The following is a 27,207-nucleotide window of genomic DNA, read 5'->3' as shown; positions in this document are numbered from 1 at the left end:
ATCCGGAAGGAAGCAGCTAACACTGAGTATCTCATCCAGACTGAGGGCTAGACTCCGAAAGCCATCCTGCCTTCAGCAGTCAGTCTGCTCCATGTGCTTGGCTTCTTTTCCAGCTGCTTTGCCCCAATATGTCTAAGGAGTGTAGATGAGCAGCTGTCTGGGCCGGTGCATGTGGAGTGACAGTTCCCTGGGGTGTTACTCCTGAAGGAGTATGCAGCAGGAACAAAAGGCTGCATACAGATAACTCTTCCCTCTGCTTCCTTCCTCCATCCTTCCTTTCAACAATCCAAAGAAAAGAGGGTGAAGAAAATGGCACTTGGATTTAATAAACTAACAACCATCACACAGGGCTTTTAGCTGCAAGTGAGCCAAGTGTCCTGTAACATTAAATAAATGCAAGATTAACCTTCAAGATTCCCACACTAAATTATTTATCTTGAGAGGCAGGGAGGTCAGGATTGAAACAAAGGGTAAATATTTGACAAAGGCGCTGGTTGCACAGCTGCTTGCTGAGTGTGCCAGTACCACCGTGCTTCCCACCTGTGCCCTGCAGCCCATCAGCACCCCAGTATCCAGCTGTGGGATGAGGGGATGCCCTCACATTGCTGTCTATGGTACCCCACTTGGCCACGGGGGTCAGAGGACAGCCCCTGCAACAGAGCAGGGGATGATACCTGCCATGATTTCACCAAGCATCTGATGCTCCATAATTAGCAGCCACATCTGCCTTCAATAATGGAGCATTATTAACCACATGATTTACATACAACCATTTATGTAGACACTGTAGGCAGGGAATTACCTGATAACGATATACCCTGCTGTTCAGGCTAAGTGACAGAGTCAGAAATATTAGTCTGCTTAATCAAAGCACTAACAACGTGGAATAGATGAAAATATTTTGCCATTCCCTAGCTGATCTCCCCCATTAAGATCCTCAAGCATTCTTCTGTCAAAGATATGCCAATTATTTTCCTATCAATAAAAAATTAAAATTTAGCCACTGCTGGGAAAGCATACATCTGTTTAACAGTGAATAGCAACATCACAATGCATTTTAAGGTGAGAATGCAAAAGAGAGCTGCAGCCAGGACTGATGTAGTCAGGACATACCATACCTTAAATTACCAGCTCTATACTTCCCAGACACACCAGGCTTTGGAAGGGGAAGCGGGCAGGATGTCAGTGTTAATTCACCTGAAAATAATTCCCTCTCTTTTTTTTCTCTAGAAGGTGCATCACCAGGGCATTAATATTCTTTTCCTTGTAGCACCCCTTTCTTCATTCACCTTCCTGTCCAAGCTTGAAAACATCCCAACCAATGTAGGTACAATGTATTGCAGAGATTACAGCATGCTGTAGAAAAAGAAAAAATATATAAAGATGAGGGGAAAAAAAAAGGTCTAAGCTGAGAAATTAAAACTTTTTTGCTAGATTTGAATGCAAAAAAAATTGTCAGCATCATATTCCAAGTGAATTGTGAAGGAGAGAGCAAAGTGAGGCACCCTCTGCCCTGGGCTGCTGCTTAGTGGGATATACTCCAGCAGCTGTGTGTCCTGTCCCATTCCTGTACAAGGCATTAAACCACTCACTGGGTGTGAGGTCAGGAAGGGATTTTCTCTGAGTGAAGGGAATCGCTGGAAGGGGCTTTTGCACGCCTTCACAGTAAGGTGTGTGCTTTGGGCTGCTGGATCATCTGCTTATTTCCACATGGCAAATCCTTGCTGTTTCAGAGATCAAATTTGCTGACGCTGCTGTTGATTTCATGGTGTCTCCAAGGAGCACTTTAAACTATGGGGTTGCTTTTGGACAGGGGGAGAATGGATGCTGCAGAACCCTTCCCAGCAAAAACTCCAGATGGGATCCTGACCCATTTTCTCCTTGCACCAAATTCACCCAGCCTGAAGAACGACTTCCCCAAATGTCCCATCACTCCCGTGAGCCAACAAGGCAGAACCAGGAGCCCCATAGATCACCCCAGAGAAACAATGTCAGGGGGCTGGAAATGCGATGGTGGAGAGAAGAACAAAGCTGATGGAGGCTTTGTCTCTGCAGCCAGAGATCACGTGTGTTAGCATAGGGTAAGTGGGGTGAGTAAGCTGTGAAACCCAAGTGCCATGGAGATATGTTGCTTTCAAATAATTACGAGCACAACTATAGGGAAAAAAGGCACAGCAACAAAAACTTGACCTGCTCTGCTCCAGAGACATAGCTGGAGCCTATTCTAGCTTTAATGCAGTCTCTTAACGCCTACTGCTGTTAATGGTTCCTGCATAATAAGGGGGAATACGGATCTATTACCGATCTGTCACCTCTTAAAGAATATGCCATTAATCATGATCGTTTATTTGCAAATTGGTTTATAATTTTGAAAATCTTTTGCAAATTACTTTAAATGGAAGAGGGTGGGGGGCAAGGGACTTTCAAAGCAGACTTCCATGCTATTTATTTCCTTGGTTTAGTGCCCCTTTTTGAGTCAAATCGCCATTTTTGCATGCCTGTGTATGCATGTATATATATGTATATATATTTAAATACAGGAATACACTGGATGGGCACCACCAGACATGCATGTCTTGCTCCTTTAATACCAACCTTCTCATAGAGACTCCTCACCGCTTTCCCCATTACTAACCTTTTGCATACTCCTGAAATCAGAGAATCATTGAGACTGGAAAGACCACTTAGATCATCTAGTACAAGCATCAAACCATCACCATCATGCAAACTCTTAGAGTCATTAAGGTTGGAACAGACATCTAAGATCACCACGTCCAACCATCAGCCCATCACCACTATACCACCAAGCCACTCAATGTGATGTGCACCCTTTTCTTGAACACCTCCAGGGACGGTGATTCCATCACCACCGTGGGCAGCTTGTTCCAGTACCTCACCACTTTTTCTGAGAAGAAATTTTTCCTCATATCCGCCCAGAACCTCCCCCGGTACAACTTAAATCCATTACCTCTCGTCTGATTTCTAATGTCACCCCTGTGCCCAGCTCCATGCTTCCTTGGCTGGAAGGTGTGCAGCTGCCCCACTCCCACCCTGCGGATTAAGGCAGCTTTGCTTGGATTATGGCTGTCAATCAAGTTCAAGTGTATTTTTAATAGTTTAATGCATGGCACAAGGTTTCAAATAAAATCATCAAGTGCAGTCGATTAAACTCATTAAGTCCTTACGGACTCGTCTGTGTACTGCACTGTTATCAGATCCAGAGACATGAGAATTAATTAGGCTGCTGTTATCCTTTGTCTGGATTAACATGCCAGGCCCAGCGGCCGGGTGTTTTCCTCTGGAAATACGAGGCCCGTAATCTCCTTACCAGCCCAACCAGGCAGATAGAAGCCTAAGAGATTTCTTCAACACTCCTCAAAGATCAAACAACAAGAAGTGCACTGTTCTTTGAGCTTTTTTCCTCCCCTGAATTTCCTGCTCTTTTTTTTTTTTTTCCTTTCTCCTCAGCTTGTGAATGAAAGGCAGCTCAGAGGAAGGAGTGGTCAGGTAGGAACAGCTGCAGGAGCCAGCAAGCTCTGGCTCCAAGACTAGAAATGCTCCTCACATGGACCACCCCACCAGGATTTACTGGGACTGTCCTGAAAGCTCCCTCTGCTGCCTAGGGTCCTTCCTTTTCCATGTGAATCCCTGCATCGAACCCTACAAAATTTGTGATATTCTGGTACCTACCCATTGAACAGAGTCCTGCTTCTGAAATACCAGCCCTAAAAAAGTGATCCTATGCAACTTGCTCCACAGAGGGAAATAGATTATACATATTCATCATCACAAGATTTTTAACGTAGAACAGCTTACCCTCATATATCCAATACTCATGCTATGTAATATACAATGCAATACTAATAGATATAGCAAACAAACAGACTTCTGCAATCCAGAGGAGGCTTCTGAATTCCCTTATGACTCCTTTCTAATGGCATGAGGAACTTCACTGACATCAGAGATCTGCAAATCTCTCCCCTCATATTAAGGCTGCTCCTCATTTATCAGAATCAACTATCAAGGTGTGGAAGATGCACAACAAGCAATGGTCTACAGGTGGCCATGTGTGATAGATGAGCATTGCTGCCACAGTCTGATCTTTGCTGGGGGAGATTCAGGTTGAATATTAGGAAAAATTTCTTCTCAGAAAGAGTAGTATTGGCACAGGCTGCCCAGGGTGGTGGTGGAGTCACCATCTCTAGAGATATTCAAGAAAAGATTTGATGTCACAGCAAGTGACATGGTCCAGAGCAGTCACAGACTTGGCTGATGGTAGGACTAGATGATCTTATTGGTCTTTCCAACCTTAATGATTCTATGATTCTTTGAAGTTGGCTGGTTTTTGACCAAGCTGCTCTTTTGCAGAGTAATGTAGCTGCAGAAGGGCCTTATAAGGGCATATTTCCAACGTCAACTTTATCCAACAGGCTTTTCCAGTGGACACAAATCCTTTCCGATGGGCCAGCTGCTGGCAAACATGCTGCAGCAAATTTATGGGAACATAACCATGCTGTAAAGAGATGAACTTAAGGGACAAAGAAAAGTAATCCATATTAAGGCTGGCAAAGGCTTTGCGCCTGCTAACAGTACTGCTGAATTGCATTTGAGGGGAGCTGAACTACAGCAATTTCTAAAGTAAATCACTTGGGCCTGCCAGTACTTTCTCCAGTTTATTACAGAAATTTACTCACAAAGGTCAGTGACCCCTCAGTCAATGACACCCCCAGGTGACTTCCCGAGCCACATTTAGCTACAAGCATTTGCTCTCTTTCCCTCTGATCTTCTCTTTCTCTCCTCCTCCTCTACCCTTCCCCGTTTCATTTGCCACTCTGCTGAATCCCTTCTTTTTTCTCTCTATTGTCAAATCACGGGAGCAGGGTATGATGTGACAAGGCAGTGTTGGAGGAACAATAAGGGATGTAGACATGAAGGAGCAACAGAGAGGCGAAAGGGCTAAGAAGAGAAGCTGAGAAGCCTGAACGTGATGGAAGGGAAAGGGAGGTGTGAAGAGCTGCAGGGATGGCAGCAAGGCAGCCACGCTCTCAGGAAAGGTGGAGGATTTTCAGAGCTGCTTGCCTGTACAGATAATGCGAAGAGTCCTGCTTTGCTCTCCAGCAAGTTCTCCAGACCCAACATAAAACTAACCCTCATCATTTCCCCGACAGAAACACAGGAAATTCTTCAGCAAACACTTAACACAATTATCCTGGAACGGCAACTGCTGGAAGTTCAAAGACATCCCAGTCCTCAGCAGGATCCAACTCCATCTCTGCCACCTCCGTCTGCTTCTTCCCAGACATCTCTCTGAAGCAGTTTTCAACATTGCTTGTGGTCAGCACAGTTTTCCACAAATTATTAATCACAGGAGAAAACATACAGAGCAAGCAGACAGCCTTCCTCCTTTCCCTTCTCAGTGTCTTCTTCTCACTCACCTTATTCCTTTCTTGTCCCCCCACCATAGGGAATTGAAAAATGTCTCTTTAAGTTCCCTACGCTTGATGCCTTGCAGCATACCCTTGTAAATCAAATAAATATCTCAAGGATCCTCATCCTGGGAAAATTGAGATAATTGCACCAAATTGAAGTGCCTCTTTCCCCCCCACCTTTTTTTTTTCCTTCTTCTCTTTTCAGCTGGAGTCTCTTGTAGTAACAGGTGTGCTGACTGCTAATTCCTGTGCAGGAGTTATTCCCTTTCTCAGAAGGGATGGCCCTCTATAGCTGGTCTTAGGCAAGCTCCATCCATGAGAAGCTCCATCTGCCAAGAAGGTCCTGAGTGATTTGACCTAAGCTAGACTAATGCAAGTGGGTATTTAGTCTCTTCTAACCCTCATACAATTATAGAAGACCCCAAGTTGGAAGGGACCCACAAGTATCATCAAGTCCAGGCAACACCACACACCATAACATGAGGAGAAATGGACCCCAGAACCAGCCTTTCTTGTCATTACCACGTGCATGCATCTCCCTAATCCAAAAATGTGAAAATGCCTTCCCCCAGTTGTTAATACATCTAGTTATTTACCCAGCCTCCCACCTTAATGACCAAAGACACCAGAAAAGAGAGGGATAGGGCAGCAGGTTGAGAGAAAAGCAGAGGACAGGAGGAACAGGTGAGGAGATCAAGGGGCAAGCAGTGACCCTGCTGCTTTTCTACCCGGGCATGAAGAAAACCTTACAAAAGAGAAGTCGACAGTGTTTTGCTTTTGGCATTCAATGGCCAAAAACCCAAGAAAATTGGGACTGTCAGAGAAATGGAAGATGAATGATGGTGCAATCCAAAGGGATGATTACTTCTCTAAGAGATTTCCAAGCAACACCTGGGGTCTCAGGGGGAGCCTGCAAAAAGGGCTTTTAGATGACTTTGCTTAAGGCAGAGAGCATAAGTCTAGAAGGTGCTCAGAGTGCAGCAATGGCTGTGCTCATAAAACCAGAGAGGTAGCAAGCAGTGCAGAGTGACTTGATAGCACTGAGCATGGCCTTCATAATTACAAGCATCCAAGTGCAGATTAGATCTTCCAATTCAACCAGCTACTCTAAAGCACACATTGGCTGGGAGAGAGAGGAGCAGGCTGGCTCCAGGCCCTGGGAGATGATCGCTGAGCTTGGGTGAGCAGTCTCAAGGCTGCAGGTGGGCTCAAAGAGGGGAAAACAGCTGTTTCTGCTTCACCCAGATCAAATCTTCCATGCCAGGCCACCCTACCCTTGTTCCCAGCAGAGCCACAGCTCTCTGTAGAATCATCAGAGGCCATTCTTCTGAAAATGCTCTCACACTCACCAAAAATAACCTGAGAGCCTGGGCAGGGCTGAAAGAAATTGAATGCATCAGCTGAACAAAGCAGTTCAGACCTACTGCTCCATCCAGAGCTTGGCCAGCATTTCTCTATCCATTCCAGCTTTGGGGAGGGAGGAAGCAGAGCTGGGAAATTGCTTCCCAGGAAGTCCAGTAATAAAGAATGGATGGAAGGAAGTCTCATGAATCAACTCTCTCTGAGTGCAGCCACGATGTTTTCACCTTCCCCAGCCAAATCACCGGAAGGCGATACACGTGTGGTGCCATGTCTTGTACTCAGGGCACATGCAACAGAAACTCACTCTTCTACTTGCCCTGTGCTGTCCATATAGAATCATAGAATCAATAAGGCTGGAAAAGACCACTAAGATCACCAAGTCCAACCATCAGCCCACCCCCACCATGTCCACTGTCCACGTCCCTTAGTGCCACCTTTCCACATTTCTTCAACACCTCCAGGGGTAGTGACTCCACCACCTTTCTGGGCACCCTGTTCTCTTTACCGAGAAAAAAATGTTTCCTAATATCCAACCTGAACTGCCTCTGGTGCAATTTGAGGCCATTACTTCTTGTCTGCACAGACAAAGCTAGAGCTTGGGTCCACATAGACCCAATTTGAGCTTGTAAGCACTACCGCAAACACAGACAAGGGAGGTTTGTTCTCTTTGCCTCTTCTCAACCTTTGCGGCAGCATTCAAAGAGAACAAGTTCCAGCACCTGCAGGACAAGATGACCCTGTCCAATGTGCATACAACACAAGCCACCCCTGGCATCAGCAGTCTCCACGTGATATTTCCCTTCCTTTCAGGAGGAAAAGGCTTGACGATGTTTTGACTCCCTTTTCAGAGACTCCCACACAGCACTTTATAATCCAACTTTGCTCTCAAATACACATCCTGGGCTGCATCCCAGAGATGTATGTCAGGCATGAAGCGCTGTCAGTCAGCCCCAGTCACAACACTTCAGGGCTTAGGAGAAGTCTGATGGATCGGAGTGAAGGGGGAGGAGAAGAAAAAGCTGAGCAGCGAAAAATGAAAGGAGAAAGACAAATCAAGTGAGGAAATGGCAGGGACTATGCCATACAGCAAAGATGCTTTTCATCTGTGATACAGCAGTGGTGTCAGGCACTGAAAAGGACAAAGATGTTCAGACAGAGTCAGGCAGGGAGGAAGCTGGTCTGACACTCGGTGACTCTCATCCGCCTTGTTCTCCAAGTAGCTGCGGGCAGCAGGGACTGAGACTCACTGCCACATCAGCAGCACAGCAATTAATGTCAAGTGGGCTGTAGGGACAAAGCTACCAGAGAAAGTGTCTGCCTGGCTAAATGCCACTTCTTGATTTGGCTTGGATATCTGGAGCCCTCAGCCAAGACAGCCAAATGGCCACAGCACTGGGATTTCCCACACCATGTTCATGAGGTGCAGGAAAGGGTCACTGCAGGAATGACCTGGGGCAGTTCTCCTCTCATGACCCATATTTCCTGTATAAGAAGACATCTACAATAGTGAGTATCAAGAAAGGCAAAACTGAACCAAATAGGAACTACCATGGGAGCAATCAAAACCGCACTCATGTGAAGACAAAGGGGAATAAATTTAAGCAGGTGTTCAGAAGTGACTAAGAAAGAGCAGTGGGTGAAGGAGGAGGTTCCTCCCAGTTCTGGATAATGAAGGAAATGGAGAAAAGATCTCAAACACTGCACAGAAGCTTGAAATTAGTCAAGTATGATCATATCGTCAATTTCAGTCTCTTCTACCATGCATGAAATGAGTACATATTCATTGGGATGAAGAGACAGGCAGGGGAAGAGATGACTCTGTATCTTAATTGAGATAGGCATTCACTGAAGCTTGAACAGGAACCCACATATCCACTACTCCCAGGTGAGTACCTGAGTGCCTATGGTAGAAGTCTGACTTCTTAGTCCCTCTCTGCGACCCAGGGGTTTGATATTTTTTACTTATTCCTCACAAAATGAAAAAGCTCAAATGGCAGAGACTGAGCAGAATCAGATTACAGGGCCACAGAGCCATGGTGAGCAACCACCAGTCTTGCAGATCACTTTTATGACCTAATCATTAGAAAGAAGAAATGTCCAAAGAAAGGAGTGAGCCTTCTCCTTCACTGGGTCATCTTCATCATAAATGACTTCTAGAAAGTACTGCAAAACATCTCTACAAACACAGGAAAAGATCAAGGACAGAGAAAGATCCCAGGCACCCCACCACTCCCCACCCTGACCTCGACCTGCAGAGATATCAGCCTGACAGCACATGCTTGCAAGCCCCAGCCCAGCTCAGGCTGGGTGAATGTGACAATCCATTTCTGACAGCGTGTCAATACAAAGCAATTTAGGAGTGCATGAAAAATCGACCTGAGGTAACAGGCAATTTCTCTGCTCTGCTGGTTAGACGGAAGTAGGGACCAATGAGGCCAGCAGCCCTGAGCGTGCTCACCTCGGCAGCACCCGCTCTGCCGGCCGCGTGCTGTCAGTTAGCAGCTCTCACCAGGACCAGGGACTGAAAAAGGCAGGAGCACAGCATCGTCTGCAGAGTATGGTCTCAGGATGGGGACAAAGCAGAGCTGAGGTCAGCTTCCCATTCCTTTTACCTATTAAGATTTTGTTAATTGGAAGGCATTTCAATATGTAAAATAAGAAGTTTGTTGAAATAGAGGAGGCAGACTTAAATGTATGCGTTATCACAAAGCAGCACCCAGACCTCAAGCCCATGCAACCTGCCCCATGGGCAGGGAGCTCAAACACAAAGATTGGCATAGAAAAGCAGAGGGTGAGCCTGATCCAAGCAATTTTGTCTGCAAATGTGGAAAGCAGCAGCAGCATGCTGGCAATGCTCATCCAGCAAAACGGGCTCACGGACACTCCCATCATGCTAAAAGCATCACGATCTGTCATTATTAAAAGCAGAAAGCACAACAGATGGAGCTTACTCCTCTGAACCCACCCCTTTTCGCCCTCCCAGCCCCAGGATGTTTCAGCCTGAAGAGCTGATGCAGATCCCTCATTCATCTAGAGAGGATAGAAGTGCTGCCTCCACTGAGAGAGGCTATAGAAATGATACTTGCTTCCTGTTTTTCAGATCAAACAACTTTGAATTGGATAATAATATCCAACTCATGTTAGATATTAGAAAAAGTTTATTCTCCTAAAGGGTGGTGATGCATTGGCACAGGCTGCCCAGGGAAGTGGTGGAGGCACCATCCCTGGAGGTATTCAAGAAATGTGGAGATGTGGCACTAAGGGATGTGGACAGTGGGCATGGTGGCGGTGGGTTGATGGTTGGACCTGGTGATCTTAGTGGTCTCTTCCAACCTTAATGATTCTATGTTCAGGAATGAACTTCCTGCCTGCGCTGCACTGCCCACATACAGCTACAGGGGGGGCTAAGCAAGGAAATGCACAAATCAAAGAACGGGAAGAATGGGTGGAGAGAGGAAATAAAGTTACAGTGAATCTGCCAGAATGACATGCTGGGTTGAACCTACCATGGTCACATGCTTTTCCAGGAAATCATGGGCTAGAGCTGGAGAGGCAGGGTTTGGGGTTGGGTCCTTTATGTGTGGTTGCATTAAGAGTAAGATACCCATTTTATTTGGATTTAATAAGCTAGTTAATGCATGTTTACAAAATTAAAAATCTTTATTAAAGGCAGATGTACTGGTGTGTGAATAGCTAAGCATCAGCATTGCCTTCAGATCATCCGCAGCTTCGGTGTCTGCTTCTAATAACCAGCTGTCACTTACAGCGATGTGGTAACTCTCTTATTAAATCCTAAATGGGCATATGGAGGTTACATTCAAAGTAGTGTGTCCCCCCTACGTTTCTATCTTTTCCCACACATAACTGAGCCAACTCACGATTCCCTGCAACATTTTTCCCCTTCATTAATCAGATGCACGTTAAGATCAGAAAGGCCAGATGATGACCACTCTTTCTGTTTTTACATCACTTTGGAAAAACTCATCAGACTCCCTGTATGTCAAAGGAGTCCTAACACATCCCAGATGCCTCAGTGCTAATTGTGCTTTTTCTACTTGAAACCACTAAGCTCTCCCAAGAAGCACTGCAACCACAAGCCTCATTTGTCCGGCACTGCCGTGCTCCTGGACTGCTTTGTAGTAATAGCCTGGCAAGTTCAACTCTTAAATGAGCCACCACCAACACCACAGCACAAACACCTCCTTATTTACACACTGCGTATTCAGAGGACGCTGGAATCCAGGACTTGCAGGAAGCAAAACTCATTTCTCTTATGGGAGTTGGGATGGAGGGTTAAACAAGAAAATTGATCTTGTCTGCAAGTTTCCAGGAAAAACACCATCAAAAAAAAACAGTACTTACAATCAGGGTAACACTTTCACCTTCTATTGTTTTTCTTATATTTTGCTTTTTACCTGAGGCAGATGCAACCAGCAAGATACAGAGGGACATGTTTTAGTGGGCATGGTGATGAATTGGCAGTTGGATTTGATGATCATGGTGGTCTTTTTGAACCCCAATGATTCCATGAAGGCAGGGAGCAGCACCTGTACCTTGCAGCACTGTGCCCTCCAGCTGGCAGCAGAGAGGATGTGCTTCCCCTGCCCGGTCATGCCAGCAGGCTGAAGCCACACTGGCTGTATAGGAGCAGCAATAAGGGGCAGCTCTGCTTTGCCCTGCACAGGTTCCATCATTAGGACTCGTCTCACGCAAACTGCTTCCTGATTCCCCATCCTTCCCTGACGTGGATCTATATGCTCTTAATAGCATTTGAATAGTTAGTGCAGTTGGCTGGGGAGAGGAGGAGGCAGACAGGCAACTGAAGAGCACTGATGCTGCAGCGTATTAACAGTGTGTCAGCGTGGGTCAGCCTTGCAGACCTGGGGCAATGATGACCGTGTGTTTAGGAGGGCCTGATCCCATCTCCCTCAGCCTTCCAGCTCCCTGCAGTGGTTTAGATTGGGAATCTGAAAACCATGAAACAAAGGAAACAAGGCACCATATTCCAGAACCACGCTCACAGAGCTGTGGCCTCATCACCTACGGCAGCACAGTGGGATTGCAACCCACTCCTGAGAGCAGCTGTGTGTGTGTGAGGTACCTCAAGTGCCCACGGTGCCCCTCCAGCTGCAGGTCCATACTCTTCCCAGGGACACCCTTTCATTTTTCATCGTTATCAAGGAGAGATAGGAGTTGTTTCAAGCCAGTTAAGTGCACGTGCAGATATGATACTGTAAAGTCTGAAAGAAGCAGAAACAGATCCTTCCTTGCACCCCATGGAGCTGAGCAGACAACTGCCTGCACCAGGCCATGGGCACTGCAGATCCGGGAAGTGGAGGTGAGTGGCAGGGGATGTGCTCTCCCCTCCTGTTCCCTCTCCTAGGCACTACTGTCAGCTGCAAGCACATGATATTTGTGGTCTATGCTTGCCCATCCTCATGTCTGAAGGTCCTGTACACAGTGCTATCAATCATCTGCAGAAATATTAAGCTGCTAGAGAGCTGACACTGTCATGTGCTGTATTCATTCACTTGAGGATCAAGTGTCCAAATGAAAGTGGTAATGGAGTCCAAACACACAGCCTCCTCTGTCCCTGATCTCATTATGGCCCTGATGTGTGCCCCAACCCCTTTCCCTCCAGGTCTCCCTTCCCACAGCACTGACCACAGCTCATAAATTAATAAGTGCATGTACTTTTAAAATCAGGTTTGTGGTGAGGGAGAAAGTGAAGATGAAGTGGAAAGAAGGGGAGAGAAAATAGACACAATACATGCAAACCCACACAAACAGCTGAAACATTGCAAAAATGTTTAATGATAGGTAAGTCCACCAAACCACAAACCCCTTGGTCTCTAGTGGGCACGGTGGGGATGGGTTGATGGCTGGACTGAGGGATCTTAGTGGTCTTTTCCAACCTGGATGATTCTATGATTCTAACCACCAGCCAGACACCTTAATAGGTTTCCTAGCAATGGCCGTGTGGTACACAAGGACCCAGAATCCTTTGTATCCTTTGTTCTTACTCCAATTACGTGCCAAGTTAAACACAGAAAAAAAAAATACCTAATCCACAGTCACTCTTTAATCTTAGTCAGCTTATTAAAACCAAGAGGACAAAATAATCCACCCAGGATGGCAACTTGGGGCTGCTCATTCCCTCTCCAGAAAAAAAGTTTGTGTTTCTCCTGAGGGTCCCAGGAGGCTCAGAGAGCAGAAGACACTGACAATATGCTACAGGAAAGAAGGGGGAAAAAAAGGTAATTACGGAAAAGATTCAGAGGAAAGCTTGTTTCTGCACAGCTGCCGAGGGCAAGTGGGAGCAGAACGTGCAGCAGGAGCTGCTGGCTCCAGGCTTGCAGGCAATCAGCGGATCGCACCCAAGAAGCAAAGCCAGCTGAGGCAGGCTCATCCTGAGCCACAAAAAGGCTGGAGAAGGGGGGGAAGAGGACTTTGTGCTGCAAGCTACAGGGAGAGGAACTACAGAGGAGAACCTGGGTTGGATATGTTGCATGGGGAAAGACCTGACCTATGTCCTGTGTTGTCCAGTTTGACTAGTGCTAGATAAGTTTGAATGGACATGGAGAAACTATCAGAAAAATACTTGCATTGGGAGACTGGCTTGCCAAATGAAGTCCAAAAAAACCCTGAACTTCTGCAATAGTAAGGTCCAGACATCCTAACTACAACTGTCATAAAATGGAGTGGCGGCAGAAGATGCAGCACCAAGAAATGATATTGGTTTAGACTCAACATTGGTAAGTGAAAGAGCACAGTGGAAGAGCTGTAACTGGAAAATAATGATGGACAGAGTGACTTACTTAAAACTTAGGCCATATTTGACTTATTTTAAACAGAACAGACAGATAAACAGTAGTAGAGTGCTGCCTAAAGGTCCCTGGTTTCAAAAGGGCAAACACGTGTCTTGGATATAAAATAGAAGTTCAGATGTCTTCAAACCAAATGCAAAACTCCCCAGAGAATGCATGTGAAGCATGGAAAAAAATACTCAAGGAGCAGCTCCTGAGTAGCTCCTACCTTGCTGAAATGAATATTGTAATAGGAACAGAAGGAATAAGGAGAGAGCATAAAAAGGGAAATGATAAAGCAGCAGAGAAAGTTTTTTAGGGGCTGTGAAGTAGAGAGATGGAGTGAGAAATGCCAGAAGTCAAACTGAATTAGACCTTAGGAAGGATATTAAAACAAATAGTGAAAGGTTCTCCAGCCATACAAACACAAAGATAATAAAGACTGAACAGGCAATGCTGTGAGCAGGACAGGGGAAGAGTTCACAAAAATCTAGGTGAGGCCCCAAGACTAAATGCATTCTTCTCTGCAGCTCTGAACAGAGACAATAATTGTAAGCATATGAACTAAGCTGGGTAACCAGCTGGGAAAGTTGTAGAACGGCTTCGTTTGGAGGGGACACTGCAGATCTATAGTTCCAACCGCCCTGCTGTGGGCTGGTTACCATCCCCCAGATCAGGCTGCCCAGGGCCCCATGCAACCTGGTCTTGAACACCTCCAGGAATGGGGCATCCACAACCTCTCTGGGCAGTTGTACCAGTGCCTCAGCACCCTCTGAGTAAAGAATTTTTTCCCAATATCTAAAGAAAATGTACTTACCATAGCTGAGAGGGAAGTGAAGATCCAATATCTTCCTGCTATCAAGTGATTGGCCCCTAAGTAGCTCCCAACCCAAGGTCCTGCAGGAACCAGCCCATGCCATGACAGGACTAGAGTGAGGGCTTTGATAGATTGATCAATGAGGAAATGGAGAACACAATGTACAGCCTGTAAGTAAGAAGAATGAAAAAGGAATATGAGCATCCAATGACCCAGCATGAAAGGGAAGAATGGAGAGAAGGGCTGTGGGATTCCGGACTGTCCTGTCTGGGAACTTTTCATTCTTGTCTTATTTTTCTGTTAATAACTAATCTCATAGATAAGGAAAATCTGTATTTTAGAGAATCATGTAATGCAGTGGCATGATCACGAAATCATAGAATCATTTGAGTTGAAAGGGACCTTTAAAGACCATCGGGTCTAATTCTCCTGCAATTTACAGGGACACTTCCAGCTCCATCAGGTGCTCAGAGCCTGGTCCAGCCTGAAAATGGGAATGATGGGAGGTGATTTGTTATGGTAAAGTGAATGAGGTTTAGCCCAGGCAATGTAGAGCCACGTGATCTGGTGGAGCAGAAGAAGGCCAGGAAGGAAGGGAACAGCAGCAACACATCACCCACTCTAACGACTGAAGGAGTGGGGACACAGACTTTTTGTTTACTTGATCAGAGGAGACGTGATTACCCCCTGCATCCTGTCTATAAACAAGGGAAAAAGTAATGGAAGTGGAAGAATGACACTGGTACTAAAAATATATAAAGTAGCTAGAAACATGTCTAAGCTCAAAGCAGTGTCTCACTAGAGCAGTGAGGCAGCTGGGCAAATGACAGGGAAAACACAAAGAAATAAATAAAAAAGAGGAGGAAAGATTTTTAAGAGGAAGCCTGCTAGGAGTATGAAAGGGATTTTATGAAGTGGTTCCCAGCTGGGAATTTGGCCATGGTACCAGGGTTAACACACCCACTACTCTGAAAAAATACCAAGGGATTTTCAGCAGCCAGGAATTGCCAAGACTTGGGTTTTAAATCTCCACTGCTGAAACGCAACTATTTATTCAGAGCAGTTCCACTTGAGCAACTATGTGAAATGCTGCTCTGAGACTCTCAAAAGTCTCCCGGGGAGCAGGCAAAAAAATACATATATTCTGTCTGGAGCTGATTCTCTTTCCACATTTCTCTCCCTCTCATCCCTCTTCGCTGCTAACAGGATTTGCATCAGAACAGCCCAGTCCTCAGTGCAGCTCCCAGCCCCTATCCCTCTGCTCGTCAACCCATAAATACAGCACCTCTGGATATGAGGAACGGTGTCCTGGGCAGCTGGGGGAGCTACAAACAGCTCAGTGCCCCTCAAGCAGCAAAAGACTTGAGGCATCTATGCTGCATAGAACAGTTCAACTGCGTCGAAGAAGTACCAGCTAGGAGCAGATGCTGTCAGAGCCTCTCAAGGCTTTCTTAATATCAGCCCACCTTGAATGTAAGAAAACTGAGTCATCTCCATCCTAAGCAAAATCAGAAGATACCAGCATACTTAAGAGCTCACAGGGAGCAGAAAGTTTTGTAGAATCACATAATGGCTTAGGTTGGAGGGGACTTTAAAGACCATCTAGTTCCAGCCCCCTGACATGGGCAGGGCTGCCAACCAGCAGGTCAGGTTACCCAGGGCTCTATGCAACCCGCCCTTGAATGCCTCCAGGAGCAGGGCGTCCACCTTTGCTCCTGCCATCTCCTTATACACGTGCTATGGGGAAAAGCCACTGTCTGACAGACCCAGGTAACCCAACACCAGAGTGCCTTTTTGTCAAGACTACTGGGTCCTACTGGGTCCCCATAGGTCCTTCATCTCTCCCTTGTCCACTCCAATCACGCCCCCTCCCCTTCTCCTGCCCTTCTCCGCTCCTTGCACCAAAGGCGCGTTTGACCTCAATCTGTCGGCTTGGATTACAGTCTGGAGCCATTCCCCTCTGCCGAGCACGGAACCCATCAGGGCTGCGAGGCTGTGTCTGCCACGGCGGGTTACAGGAGATGGGGTCAGTGAGGGCTGCACAGCACTGGGCTGCAAAGGGATTGGAAACCAACAGAGCTCGGCATACCTGTGGAAGGAGGCTGAGCAGAAAGTGTGAAGGGGTGCTTGGTACTCAAGAGTCGTCTACAAACAAAAGTCAGTGAAAAGCTTCCATGTGTAAAGTGCAATAGGGCCCATTCTTCGGCCCAAAGAATCTGGCTAAACATGGATGCACTTTGCTATCCCCAAATCAGTGCATCTTCACTCAAACTGCCCTTGACCTGCCCCAAGAGTGCATGAGCAGAACTCCAGCAGGAAGCCCCCTTGACCTTCCCCACACTTCATCCCACTCCATCAACAGCACAGTGTGGACAAAACCAAGGAAAAATGAGAGGAAGGGAGAAGGTGCTCTTTGTACCCAGGTGGACAAAAATGACACACATACACGCATAACGAGGCAAAGTCTGGGAATCAGCAGGAGTCCCCATGAGCCCCTCACATGCACGCAGTCCAGCAGAGAGGTGAGGAGGAAAGGGCAGCAGCCCCCAAGGCCTCCACTGTATTGGCTGAGGATGACAGGCTGAGCTTGACAGCTCTGCATGCTGTCACCTCCTATTGCATTACATTCCCTGAAGGACAGCAGGGTGAGCATGGTGCTCAAAGCCCTGATGAGTGGGCTAGAAGGCACACTGGCACTGCCAGGAACCAACCCCAGCCACCACAGTTAAAGCTTCTTCTAGAAACACCAGCAGAGACATTTCCCCTCTGCTCTGCTAAGTCCCAACTGATCTACCCATGCCCAGAGCCTCCAAGATTTTGTTCCATTCCACAACAGGCAAAAAAATCCAGCGTAGCCACACATGACCAAGTGTCACCCCAAGCCTGTACACCCCAATGCTGCCCTGTCTCTCTGTGATCACCAAAGCTCATCCAGCAGCTGGGGCACACAGTGACATTGCAGCAACGTGACAGAGGCCCAGCTGCAGCTCATGAGCTGGAGGACAGCTTGGCCAAAATGTCCTGGGGCATCAGCAGCAACAAGAGTGGCATGTCCCTCAAGCTGCCCTGATGGCTGGCACGGCTGTGCTTTCCTTACCCTGTCCAACCCTTGACCTCACGACCCAAAAGCCTCCTCTTACTCTAGTCCAATGACACAGAAAAACAGCCGTCAGGATGCGGGGGAAGGGGTCAGATGCCAGCGTGGAGAAACCCTCTGAGTCAGACACACAAACAAACCTAAATCACTGCTTCTCGCGGATGTCACAAGAAGTAGCACAAACTGTAGCTGCAGGAAAAAAAATCCAATAGGCACCAATTAAATGCATGACTTGATGCCTCCACCACGGCAGCCAGTGGTGGCTTGCTGGTGGCAGCCGAGTGTCACCGGTCATTGCTGACAGTGCTGAGCCTCTGCCTCTCCTGGGGGGTGCTGGGGATGGTCAGAGTGTTGCCAGTGCAGCCAGAGCTGCATGCACATGCCTGCATTTTAGATAGCTTGATGTGAAGTACACCGCAAAGTCACTGATGTGACTGCCTTGAAACTGGGGGACTGCCATTTGGGCATGAGCCCAAACATCCAATGGAGCACCGGGTGGACCCAAAGGAAAAGTTTCACGTAGGCTACCCAAAATCTGAGCTAGCTGAGGCAGCAGCATTCCTGCTATCACTGAGCTGGGTGCTACCGCTACCATCAGCCCAGCAAAGGTCCTTCCCTGTCCCTTAACAGGACAAAGAATGGGTCACCGAATGGCAGAGAGACCTGGAGTGTCAATGTGGGAAAACCAGGTGAGACCAGGAGAAAGACAAGAGCAGCCTGAGCCCCACATTTCGCTCATGGTGAATCAGCCATCTGCATTTGACACCCTAAAAGGTGACTCAGAAGGGTTGCACTGATGTGGCCACAGAAGCATGACTGGCCATCCTGTCCCAGCAGCAAGCGTTCCTGAAAGAGTTCCTCCTAGAGCAGGAATCGTGCACTACAGCTCACCCGGCTGTTTGCATCACTCTGCAGCAGCAGCAGCAGTTTCTGGGGTGCAACGAGCCTCATATTTCCCACAGCACAGCCGTCTGCTCCCCTGTCTGCTCACCACAAGCACATCTGCAAAGCAAACGCTTCCCTTCTCTGATGTTAGCTGCAGCCACTAGAGGGTAATCCAGCCCACTGAGTCAGCCCAGAGCCTTGCTTTGATATAGCGGGCAGCAGGTAAGTGCCATTATTCCCAGCTGCTAATTACAAGGCACCCTGCCTAAGTCAGCCCCCAGACCCCCCAGCCAAGCAGAGAGCCCTGCTGGCCGCCCAGAGCCCAGCAGCCTGAAAAAGGCAACGCCATCGCACCAGGATGCTGCTGACTGTTCCTTCCAGTTGGACAAGGCTGCATCTCCAAGCTTGTTAAGAATTGCACAAAATAATAATAATAATGAAATAACAGTTTTAAAACCCACCATAACCCTGAAATCTTCATTAATTATGAATTTTGCATGGCAACTGTTACTAAGAGAGTCTCCTCTGAAACTGATGTTCAAAGAACTTTACATCAAATCTTCAAACAGCTGAGAAGGTTCAAGCTACAAAGTCGAAACATCTGTTGCTTTCCATGCATTTTTCAATGGGGAGATCAGAGAGGAGAAAAAAGTGTACAAAATAATCCTGGTTCTGCTTTATTATTTAAATACAATGACAGCCTATGATACACACTCTATGCAGAGAGGGAGAGAAAAAGCAAAAATGAGTGCAGAGTGTTATACAGTTCTACCTACTGGAGCCAAAAATATAATATGCTTCCATTTGCTTTAAATTTAGCCCTTCTGGGAAATGCTGTATTAATAGCCCTGGGGGATGATGTCTAAAACAGGAAAAGAAGGGCATCTCCTCCAGCAGGAACAATGAGCTGACAGTCTCACCCCTCCTCTAGCTGCTGTGGAATGCTATGGTAGGAGCAGCAAAACAATTCCCAACATTCCCAAGGTTTTCCAAGGCTTTGATTTCACATAGGATCAATATCTCTTTCAGTGGAACATTGAATTTTTTTTGTTGTTGTTGAGCAGCAAGGGGAAACTTCTAACAGCATTTGGATTAAAGAGTCCAATCCAATGTACCTCTATCCAAGGTGCCCTGAGAGATGAGATCTAGACTGCAAAGTCTCTGCATTTGTGTTTCACCTACTTTCAGCCCCGAGCATTGCTGTGTTGTAAGGATGGTACCTTACAAGAAGTTTACCAGCAGATGAGCTCTTCTTCAAATAGAGAAGCTGACTTCAGCTTTCACACCATATGCTTCTGAGGGATGCTGGCCCTCTGAGAGCCAGGCTGAAAGACATCTGATCTGCTGAGGTAGATTCATCTAATGCCAGGAATTCAATCAATTAGCAAACTTCAGATGAAGAGCTGGACAACAAGTACACCTGTAACAAGAGTCTGGGAACAGCTTCTTGGGTCCCTGTACCAAGTTCCTGCTGCCACAGGCACCATGTTATATAATAGAATCATAGAATCATAGAATTGAGTCAGAAGGGACCCTTAAAGGCCATCTGATCCAAACCCCCTTGCAATGAAAAGGGACTCCTACAGCTCCATCAAGGGCTCAGAGCCCATCCAGCCTGGCCTTGGCTGTCTCCAGGGATGGAGCACCACCACCTATCTGGTGGTTATTATCTCTTAATAAATATAAAGCTCAAACCCCAGTAGGTTTCACTGCCTCCTGCACATCCCACCAGACAGAAGTGGTTGGAAGCAGTGGCTGAAGCTGCTTCAGAAATTCCCTCCTCCCCAGGCTGTGCAGTTCAATTACCACATCCAAGTGGATTTATCAAACTATAAAGCAAATTGAATAATCTTGTGCTTCAGGCCTATAAAACATAAGTATTATACCTGGAAGTATTTTGACAAAGTAATAAAGATGGAGAGTAGAGGAGAGAAGAGGGAAGAGCAGCCAGCTCTTTTTTAATGTGAATCACATTTTAATTTTTAACATGAAACCGAAGTGAATCAACACTCAGCTCCAAGTTCCATCTGTGTTATGGGAGCATCCAGCTGGGGACTCAAGAGATCACACTGGGAGCAATTCCTATAGCATAAGGCTGTTTGGTCAGGATCCGTCATGGGATCGTAGAATCATTTGAGCTGGAAGGGACTTTTAAATGCCATCTGGTCCAACCCCCTGCAATGAACAGGGACACCCACAGCTCCATCAGGTGCTCAGAGCCCATCCAGCCTGACCTTGGCTCTCTCCAGGGATGGGGCACCACCACCTCTCTGAGCAACCATTGCCTCACTATTCTTATAGTAAAAAGCTTCTTCCTTACCTTACGTCCGGTCTAAATCTCCTCTCTTTTAGCTTGAAACCATTTCCCCTTGTTACAACAGACCCTGCTGAAGAGCCTATCCCCTACTTTCTTACAGCCCCCGCTTAAACACTGAAATACTGAAAGGGATCCATAACTTGAAGTGAGCAGCAAGCTGTACAAAGGGCTTCACTCATTGGCCCTGCCTCCATTCCATCTCTGCAGCCTTCCTGCAACCTAGGGGCATTATTCCACAAAGCCACGAATCCTTGTTCCCAAACACAAGCACATGGGACCTCCGCATCCAAGCACTCCCGATTTCCCCCCTCGCTCAGAGCTGGGAGACGTGACAGAGTTGGATGCTAAAATCACCCAGCCCCCCAGAAAAGACAAAATAATTTCCCTGTGATTTCCCACCGAAGCAAATACCCCTCTGGCCATATGCTCAAGCTGTGGCAGACGCCGACCCCACTCCCATGCTCGTTATTTACTTGCCGCTTGCTGCCTTCCTTCTGCCCCAGTGACCCCAATGTTCACCCATCCTCGCTCTGCCGTTAACCCCATTTTGGTTTAGGGGATGATTCACTCTCAGTGTCCAAAGTTTTCACCGTCAAAAACCTCTCTTACCATGGGAATCTCACGGGCAATGAGATGGAGGAGCCCCCCAGGACCACACGACCTCAACTCCCACCACCAATGGCTGCAGATGAGTGCCGAAATCCTGCTGCTCTCTTTAAGTCCCTCTCTGCATTAGCACCAGCTCTTACACTTATTGCCTTGTCTTTTCCTTTTTTTTTTTTGTGGCCATGTGTCACTAATTTTACTCATTTTCTGAGTTTGTCTAGAATAGTAAAAGATTTGATTAGCGCGTTCCTGGTTTTAATTGTAATTAGGACAGTCATTGTACAAGCTATAAAAGGAAATTGGGCTACTGCTGAGTGGAAGAACCCCTGAGAGAATAGGGGTTGTGAAGGGAGAATTTCGTTCATAAAGAAGGAAAAAAAAATAGAAAGAAAAAAAAATGTGGCTGGGAAAGAAGCAAAACTCCAGCTTGGGATGCTGTGAGCCGAAGTGGTCCAGGCACTTGGGGCCATAACAAAAGTCTGGTTCCAAGCAATGTCAGCATTGGGTAGTTTCTTCCCTGATGCAACCTGCTGCATGACCTTGGCCACAGCAAGGTCTTATCTTTCAGTTTCCCTCACCAGGATGGGTTTGGGGGACTGTAAATTAATGGTCCCTTTTGCAATGCGTGTTGTGATCCCTGTGACACAGGAGCAGCAAGCAATTACCCCCAGCTCCATCACATACCAGGAGTCACCTTGCTGGTGGACACCATGGACACCTCCTGTATTCGAGGGACAGCGAGATGGGCCAGGTCCCAGGAAAGGACATCGGCCAGTTCTGCTTCTTTCCAGCAGAGGGAGGGGAAGGCCAGTCCTAGCCCATCGCAACAGCATTAATGCTAGGAAAGACACCTAGAAATAGGATGTGTGAAGTCACACTGTACAGCCATCACTTTCAAAGCCCAGAGGAGTGGGGCTCCCCTGGCGCTTTGGGGTGGCCGTGTTGGCAACCCGTGCCAGGCACATGGTGGTCACCCGAGCCACTGGGGCCAGAGGAAAAGGGAGATAACAGCAGCCACATTTCTCACCTGACTTAATCTCATAGATAAATCGCTCTTGACAGTCATGGCCGAGATCTCTGGTCACATCTCCAGCCCCTCTAAAGGGACAGCCCCCCAACGCAGGCAGCCTCCAAAAAGAGGCAGCCAACAGCACTCAGCAGCGTGTCACCCTGTTGGCCCCCCTGGCTCTCTTGCACCTCTGAAGCTATCAGTCTGGTACTAGAAAACTCAAGAAAAATCAATTCTCCCCCTCCTTCTGCTCTGTTTCCACCAGGGGAGGCAATCATTTTTCTGAAGCAATAATTTGCCTTAGTTAAACAAATAAATAAATAAATAAAACCAGCAAAGCTCAGGCTGCTCGTGGCACATTAACGTCTATCAGCCATCGCCTGCCACCTCCTAATGATCTCACCTCCAATCTCAGCCCCAAACTGTGGGCTTTTTACCACTACATTTTCAGCAAAGAATAAACATAAACCAATCACTTCCCAGCATGGCTGCGATTTTCATTAGTGCAGGCAGTAAGGAGGGGCGTATTGCTCTGCTCGGCCCTTACTGCCTTCACAATTTATGGATTTTATTCTTTTTTCCCCTAAGAGCTCAGAAAAAAAAACTTAATCATCACCTCCATTTGGGAAGAAACTCCCCGTTTGCATCTTTCTCCTTGCAGGGGCACATGCTGCTGCTCTCATCTTTCCCCTGTAAGGTCTGAGCCCATCACATGGCCTACCACCCACACCCCATGCTAATACACTATATGCACAGTCATAGATTTTATATATATAGTTTGCATATGCACGTATATATCTCTAATGTGCATATATATATGTGAGCAGATCAGTGGAAACAACAGAAGCGTTGGGCTTGTGGGTCATAGGTAAAAGAGGCATTAATCCCCTAGTCAAACCTGCTTGTCTTCCAGGAGCTGAGCTCACCCAGGGCAGGACTTATTCTGTTTGGGGCTGACACTTGCTCCTGCTCACATGATCACAGAATCAGAGGTCAGTTTGAGTTGGAAGGACCTTAAAGATCATCTAGTCCCAAACTGCCTGCCATGGGTGGGGAACCTTCCACTACATTGGGATGATCAAAGCCTCACCAAATCCTGTGATGGCCAAGTCCCCATGCTGCAGGCTACGGCTCGTGTACTCATCCTTTTCCAAAGTGATGCATGTTGCTTTCTGCAGGAGCAGCATTTCCCTTTGCACATCCTGGCATTCACCACCCTTGTTAGATAAATGAGGGAACACACCCAAAGACAGGAGAGTTTCCCCATAGAGTCCAAAGAAGTCCAACAGGAAAGTGCAAGATTGTGGCAATAGACTGGTGCAGAAAATTCCAGCCAAGACCTTCAGATCCCATGTGGGGTTTCAAGGTCCCAACCACCAGGTGCTGAGGGTACTTACCTGGAGCATCAGGTGGCATCATAGGACTCAGGGTCCCCACAGAGGCAGCCACAGATTTTAGGTCCTCCAATGCAGTGGATGAAGGTAGGCGGCCAGCACAGCTTTGACAGATTACCGCTGTCTCCAGTGGCAGGGCTGCGTGTTACTGCTGGGAGGTTCCCATTTTATCATTTAATCAAATAAAGTGCATTTGTGGATTACACAATCATTTGTAGACCCTGGTAATCTTTTTCTGCTTAGCTCGGCACTAGAACTTGGGCAGCAAACAAAGGCATTTGGAGCTGTCGTCAGACTCGGACACGCTGGCTTCAAGCCAGAAACTCTTGTTCCTTGACAAAATGAGGCAATTGGTACTGAAGAACATTTTGGCTATTGTGAAATATTAGATACTCATTTATTTTGCCAGCCAATAGTTTTCTTATTCTTTTTTCCCAACTGAAACAATAGAGAAATATTGAGAAGGAGAAAGAGAAGTGTAAAGAAAATCCTGCCTGCAAAAGGATCAGAACAAAGAACCAAACCCCACAGAAACTGCTCATTGAGCTGCCAAACTTGACCTCAGATTGTTCATGTTACAAGTTGGAGGGAAAACGTTCAGGAAATGATACTTAAAACCTGGTTCCTGTACACAGCACTGCATCCAATTGCCCAGTGCCCAGCTTCCACGAGCTCCCAGGGTCCCACTGATTGTGTCACCGACACAAAATCTGGGGAGATAGAGGTTCAGGTTGGATATTAAGAAAAATTTCTTCTCAGAGTGGTCAGGCACTGGTACGGGCTGCCCAGGGAGGTGGTGCAGTCACTGCTCCTGAAGATGTTCAAAAAAATGGTAGATATTGCAGTGAGGAATATGGTCTAGAGCAGTCACAGGCAGGGCTTGTTGGTTGGACTAGATGATCTTAGTGGTCTTCTCAGCCTTAACGATTCTATGATTTGAAGATGAGGGGATAAAAATCACACCAATCACTGTGAAAGTCCAGCTCTTGCTGCTGATGGTCTCAGTGCTGGAGAGCAGGAAATCCACGAAGAAACATAATATATATAAACATCCGGTTTATATACATGATAAATGCAGACAAAAGATGCATCTGTGATCTGTAAGAAACCAAATTACTCCAGAGGTTGGCTCCAGGAGGGGAAGACACCAAGTCAACAGGAAAAATGCAGTTTTGACTGTGGGATTTTGGTTCTTATGCTGGGCAGAGCTATGGCATGGACCCCACACACCAACCTGCTCCCCCCTGCCAACGTCCCCATGCACACCATGGCCACCCAGTGTCACCACACACAATCACCGTGGGGACTTTGTATTAGGATCCTGCCCACCCTACAGCACCATTTGGAAGTAACCAGGGTCCCCAGGGCACGTTCCCATCCTTTGACGAGTGAAATAAAAGGGTTAAAACTAATGAATTCACCACAAGGTGCCCATTCAGCAGAGAAGTCTCCACATGACAGCTCACCAGGCCACACATCCCGGTGCCATTTTGGGCCGCGCTCCTCCCTCCCACGCTGCCCACAACCACTGCCCACAAACACAGGCCAGACACCAGCATTAGCAAAAATGTTTAATCTCTCCTTGATGCGTGTGTTTATTTACAAGTACTAAATCTGAAGAACATTAAAATAGGAAATAGCAGGATATTTACACGATCAAAGGGTGTGCGGCCAGCCAAGCCAGCCTGTTGCTTCAAGTCTGAAACAATCATCACAGAAAGTTAATCAAGGACTCCGGATTCTCATTTATTTATTTTTTTTCCTCCCATTTAATTTTTTAAAACTATTAAACTCTCTGCCTTTCATCAGCTTTGCATTAGTTCCCACCCCCGCTTTCTTAAAGGACAGCTCATTGTGCGCTTTGGGGCAGGATGAGCCTGGGGGTCACCCCCTGCTCCCCACCCTGAGGCACAGGATGGGGATAAGGGGCCTGGGGGCACTTCCAGGCCAGGCTGTTTTTGGGAACCTCCCACTGAAAAGGCAGCAGGGGTAGGCAAGGGCCTGCTGACAGCTGGTGGAGTGCGGCCTCCTCCATGCTCCATCCCCAAAACGCAAGGTGGGGGCACGTGTAGTGTCACTGATATGGGACATCCTGTGATGCCTCCCAGCCTCTCCCCCAGGCAGGGGTAACAGGCTGCCTGCAGGATTAAGGACACTGGGCATCAGGCGAAAGGCAAAGGTAGCACCAAGGAGCAGCAGGGGCTGCAGGCTGCACTGCAACACGTCCCCCACACACAACCATCTGCCATGGAGGCACTCGGGACCAGCAGCGAGGGGACCTCAGAGGGATCCTTGAGTGGAGCAAAGCCCCAAAGCTCCCTCAGGAGGAAGACATCAGCCCATCCCCAGGACCGCACTGTGGACTCTCCTCATTGCATGGGATGGGGAACACAGGCCAGGTTGAGAAGAGCCTGGCAGTGGAGGCAGAAGAAGCCAAGAGGAGCCCTGAGAGCCCAGCAACGCTGTGACACTACAACCCTGCCTAGCACAGCCCTCTGCAGACTCCCCTGCTGACCACCCCCCCAGGACCACCAGGGCCATGAGAGCCATCCAACATGGCTACTCAGCATAGCCAAGGATGCGCTGCAGCACTGCAGCAGCCTGGTGAGCTTCTGCTTTCAGCAGCACTTCCAGAAAATTTCAGAAGGCTCAGACAAAAACCTCCATCCTCTCCAACCAGCAACAGCGAGAGTACCACCATCTCCAAACCATCACCAAAATACCACGTGCTCAACTCCACCAAAAGCCACCAAAGATTCCTCAGACGCTCTTACTGCTGCAGTGAGACCACAGGATCGAAGGGGCTGCCACAGGGATGCCAGAACCTCGGGCCGACCTCACACCACACCTGCACCAAACCCAACTGTGGCACTGCTGGAGCTCCCACCACGCTGGCCCCTTGAGCTGTGCCATCTGGGGACCCCCACAAGGGTTCTGCCCCACCGAGGCTCCTGGCACACGGCTGTCCTTTAAGGCTCTCCAAGTACCACGCTGGAAACGTCAACCACTGAAGTCGTTTGCTTTTTTTTTTTTTTCTTTCTTCTGGACAAGAAAGTGACAAATTAATTTCAAATAAAAATAAAATAAAATAGATAAAAGGTCTAAACAAACCTCTAGGATTCAACACTTGCAGTTTTTTTATGCTTTTGTTTTTTTTCCGTTTCTTAAAAAGATCAACTCAGACTAAAATCTAGCACAGTCATGCAACAGCCCACAGCTCTCAGATATCAGCTTGGGGTTCCCAGGTTTGGGAAACGATTATTACTTCTTTTTAGAACACTTCTGTTGTTGTGGCAGTTGGTTTTTTTTTTGTTCTCATTTTCTTTTTTTCAATTAGTATCTTCTCCTTCCCCTCTTTATTAAAACAAAACCAAACCAAACAAAATCACAACATAATGAGAGATGTGCAGGCTTGAAACGATTGTTCTGCATGGTGAGAAATGCTTGGAAATTTCTTCCAGACCATTTGGTATCCTTTTTTTTTT

General features: G+C 47.2%; 1 long non-coding RNA gene across 1 annotated transcript; it reads left to right on the top strand.

The window, feature by feature from the left end:
• Positions 1 to 11,827: 11,827 nt before the first annotated feature.
• LOC109369937 lies at positions 11,828 to 14,261 on the top strand. Its single transcript, XR_002119621.1, has 3 exons — positions 11,828 to 12,129; positions 12,498 to 12,611; positions 12,887 to 14,261. It is a non-coding gene; the product is annotated as an uncharacterized LOC109369937 (long non-coding RNA).
• Positions 14,262 to 27,207: the final 12,946 nt, after the last annotated feature.

The sequence above is a fragment of the Meleagris gallopavo genome, chromosome 14, assembly GCF_000146605.3.
Source record: "Meleagris gallopavo isolate NT-WF06-2002-E0010 breed Aviagen turkey brand Nicholas breeding stock chromosome 14, Turkey_5.1, whole genome shotgun sequence".
NCBI classification, from domain to species: domain Eukaryota; kingdom Metazoa; phylum Chordata; class Aves; order Galliformes; family Phasianidae; genus Meleagris; species Meleagris gallopavo.
This window is presented reverse-complemented; position numbering and strand designations above follow the sequence as displayed.